This window comes from Triticum dicoccoides, chromosome 5A (assembly GCF_002162155.2).
Source record: "Triticum dicoccoides isolate Atlit2015 ecotype Zavitan chromosome 5A, WEW_v2.0, whole genome shotgun sequence".
NCBI classification, from domain to species: Eukaryota; Viridiplantae; Streptophyta; class Magnoliopsida; order Poales; family Poaceae; genus Triticum; species Triticum dicoccoides.
This window is the reverse complement of record NC_041388.1, coordinates 161,441,153-161,445,662: the sequence shown is the minus strand read 5'-3', so window position 1 is coordinate 161,445,662 and position 4,510 is coordinate 161,441,153.

Genomic DNA, 4,510 nt, shown 5'->3' with positions numbered 1-4,510 from the left:
GGCAGCCGCGCTGGGCTGACCTTGCGGAGGAAGACGACGTGGCTGCCGGACAGCCGGTGGTGCGTCGGGAACCCCCAGCTCGGCTGGCGTCGACCCGCAGGGACTGCGCTCTCCCCCCTCGCCGGGGTGGATCGAGCTCCCTCCCGTGGTCGCGCCGGTGCTCTGTGGCGGTCTCCCCGCCGACGCCTGGCCAAAGGGGATGCTCCCCTTGGCTCCTAAACCGCTCGTCGCCGACGCGCACCGGCGTGGGGCGTCGCTGGGCGGTCGGACCAGGGGAGTGCCCGGGTCTCGTGGCGCTCCTCCACCCCTCTGGCGCCCTCCCTTCTGACCGTCGCATCGCCGGACCGCCCGTCGGCTGCTCCGGCTCGCCCCGTTCTCATGCGCCGCTCGCCTTTTAGGCCATTCATTGCATCTTTTGGGTCTTCCAAGCTCAGCTACTCACCCCGCCTCACTCCCCGGCAACCTCGACCTGCGCTCGCCCCGTCCCGGACGCTGGTACCGGCCGCGGCGGCGGAGGCGGCGGGAGGGGAAACCCTCGCTGCCCCCGCGTCACCTCGCGGGTTGGACCGACCCCAGACGGGCCGTCCCCAGCTGGACCGGCCTCGAATGGGCCTAGCGATTGGCACGTGGGCCGCCCCGATGTTGGGCTGGGCCTCTCTGCCCCGATCCACTCCTGGGCTGCTCGGCCCGCCAGTCAGATTGATCTGGCCTCCAGCTGGTTTCCCCAGACCCCCATCCTCTCCACTGAGGCGCAACACAACGGCAACCCTAATCCACGCGCCCCCCTTCCTCCCCGCCGCCACCCAACTCCCCTTGGCGCTCGTCCCGCTCTCGCAGCAGGCCGCTCCCTCCGAACCCGCCCCCATGCCGCGGGATTGGGGTGACGAGGGGACCCACCCCAAGAGACGCGCCGAAGACCGCCGCGAGGCCGTGCGCCCATCGCCTGAGGCACTCCGCCGGGAAGACGACCTGCGCCTGCACTTGTCTTCGCGCGATGGCCGTCGATCCCCCCTCCCCTCGAGCTGACCGTCGCTCGCCCCTCGCACTGACACCCGCTCGCCACCATGCCGTTCGCCTGGACGAGCTGATCGCCGGGGCCGATCTCGGTCCCGCTCGCCCGCGCCTGGGGCGGACTGGCGAAACCAGCGGCGTCGCTCTCCCTCTCCGACGCGGCGTCGAGACGATCGCTCCCCTGCCCGCTCGGGCCGCTCGCGCTCTCCGCCCCGTCCCAACCAGCAGCTCTCCCAGCCCGCACCTACTGCCCCAAGTCGCCGGTACCAGCCGCCCCGTGACGAGCCGGCCTTCCCTCCCAATGCTAATGGGGCCGGCCGTGGCCGGCAGGGGGCCAAGAGGAAGAAGAAGCGGGGTTTGGGTCGTGGTAATGGCGCAGCCCCTCCGTTGGCTCCGACTCGTGACCCGGCAACCACCACCCCCAACCTCGTCCGCTCCACGAACCAACCACAAGACCTCCAGAAGTGCTTCAACTGCGGCCTCGCCGGCCATTCGCAGGTCGCCTGCACCAGTCCACAATGCTGCTACATTTGCTCAGACGCGGGTCACCCAGCCTTCCTATGCCCGGACCGCCCCGTGTCGGAGGAGATCATGATGTACGGGCATGGCATTAAGGGCATGGGCTTCTTTCACATCGAGCTGTCGGACCTCCGCCCTCCATCTCCCTCGTTTCAGGCGATTGTTACGATTCGGGAGGGGGTGGCTTCGCCAGAGATGCTTGAAGCTGAGCTCAACCACCTATACCACTGCACCTGGGATTGGCAGGTTACCATGATGGACGGTAACCAGTTCTCAGTCATCTTCCCCGACGCCATCAGCCACGGGTACGACACCCGCAGTGGTGACATCACTCTCGCTCTCAACAAGCTAGTGGTGGACATCTCGGTGCCGATCCGTGACCCCTTGGCGGTTGCCGTCCTCGACACGGCATGGATCCTCATTGGTGGCCTCCCCGACATCGCATGCTCGGAGCGTGTCATCCGAAGCATGTCCCGAATCCTTGGCAAGGTGGTTGTGGTGGACGAGCTCTCCCTCCGAAAGGAGGAGGAGGTGCGCGTCAAAGTCAAGTCCCTCGACTCGTCCAAACTACATGCCAAGATCCGGGTGTTCTTCAACGACCAGGGCTTCGACCTCAGGATCTCCCCCAAGTCGCCCAACCACGTTGGCCGCCCACGCATCCCCGACGACAACTTCCTGGGTGGCGACACTGATGGGCCGGGTCGACACAGCGACCGGAACCCACGCCACAGCCACAACCCCAACTCGGAGGAGGATGACGACGATTCCGAGGATAGCCCGCCCCACCCCCGGCTGCCGCTCCTGCCACGAGGGGTGGCGCGGGGACCAGCCGCTCCCACACCGTGGCTCCTTCGCAGCCAGCTGACGGCAGCGACTCCTCAGACGCCAGCCTCCAGGTGTTCCCGGCGTCGTCTCCACGCTCCCCCGGAGTCCCGATCGGCGCTCCAGCCGTCATCGCCACTGCCATCAGCTCACCTAAGCCCCTAGCGCTGGAGGCGCCCGCGGTTGGGATGGGTCGGTCACGGTCCGGCCGGCTACGGGCCTGCATACCACAACAACTCGGGGCGACCCGGATGATTTCGGGCCCCTCCCAGACCCGGCTCCTCCGGCCGCCCCTTCCCTGCCCTCGGTGGCAAAGGCTTCGGCTGGGCCGAGGATGGGTATGGAGCAGACACCGACCCTCCCCGCCTTGGTCGCCCCGGTGCCCCTGGACCCGCTAGTGTCGGGTGTGTGCCATGCTGACGATGCCCCGCCGCCACCACCTGCAGCTTCTTCGGTCCTGCCCGAGCTCTCCGCTTCACCGACTCAGCTCTCATCCCACGGCCCGGTGCCCGACGGGGCGACGGCGGCGGTGACCACCCCGGTGGCTGCCCCCCTCCCCCCTCGGACCGCGGCGTACTCTAGGCGAGGCAGGTCGACCTCGACACCAGTGACGTCCTCTCGTCGCAGCGCCAGGATCGAGGCGGCCAGACCGGAGGGCAGCCCAGCTCTGCCCATCCCTGAGCGAGCGGAGCTCCGAGCCGCTGCCCGGAACCTCGAGCCAGGTACCCCGTCCATCCCCGTAACCCCCGCTACATGCTCGTTTTCCGCTCTAGAGTCCGCTCCGTTAGGCCACCTTGCTAAGGCGGCAACAGATTCGGCCATCATCTTCCGGGGGGAGGTTGGCCCCCCGCTAGTCCAGATCGAGGCGATCCGTGCCCGCGAAATCCTGAACGGGCGTCTTGCCGAGACCCGTGCTCGCCTCCAGGATACCTCCATCTCCTCCACCGTGGCTCGCGGGATTCCTCTTCCCGTGCAGCGGTTGTTCCGGCGGAGGTCCGGGGCCGCACTTGTTCTCGCACCGCTGCCCTCCGTGCTCAGAGCGCATCCCGAATATTGGGGTCAAGCAGCCCCTCAATGGCTTCGTGATGCGGACACTATTCTGGAACATCCGCGGCTTCGGTCAAGACGGCCGACGACGCCAACTCATCAAGTACATGCGAAGCGAGCGAATAGACATTGTGGCCATCCAAGAAACGACGCGTACGGAGTTTTCGCTGTCTGAACTCGAACATTTGAGTTCAGACTTATTTGCTTGGCACTGGCTCCCTTCTAGTGGGAGCGCAGGCCACTCGGGTGGTATCCTTCTAGGTGTCAAGGATGCCACCTTTGAGGTTGGTAGCATGGACCGTGGTGAGTTCTTCGTCAGCATGGAAATCTTTGAGCGGGCCCTCAACTTCAAATGGGAGGTCATTGCCGTTTATGGACCGGCGGACCATAGCCGCTCAGAGACTTTCCTCGCTGAGATCCGAGCGAAAGTCTTGGCCGCCCAGCTTCCGGTAGTGCTGGGTGGAGACTTTAACCTCATCCAGTCCGAGGAGGATAAAAGCAATAATTTGGTCAACTTTCCCCGGATGCAAATGTTTAACGACTGCATCGCGGAAATGGGGCTCCGGGAACTTGATAGGGTCGGCGCCAGATTCACCTGGACTAACCGCCAGGCCGGCCCGACTTGGTCGGTCCTAGACCGGGTGTTTGTCTCCCCGGAATGGGACTTGCGGTGCCCCCTCGCGTCGCTGCGCGCGATTACTAGGATCGGTTCCGACCATGAGCCTCTACTTCTCTCATCTGAGAACGAGCGACCCCCCCAACCACCCCGCTTTCATTTTGAGACATTCTGGCTGAATAAGCCCGGGTTCGCTGCTGCGGTTGCCGCTCGGTGGTGGGAGGCTCGGGAGACACCCCACCGCTCCCTCTCGGCCGTCGACTCCTGGCATTTTTGTGCTAAACGGTCGCGCCAATTCATGAAAGGGTGGGGTGCTAAATTAGGCCGCGACCTCCGCGAGCGGAAGATAACTCTTCTTGAGGGCATCCAGGCACTAGATCTTCGGGCAGATGCCGCGGGCCTCTCGGCTGAGGAATGGATGCTTAGATACGACTTGGAAGATCAACTCACGATCATCTACACGGACGAGGAGGCATTCCGGCGCCTCCGAGGTAC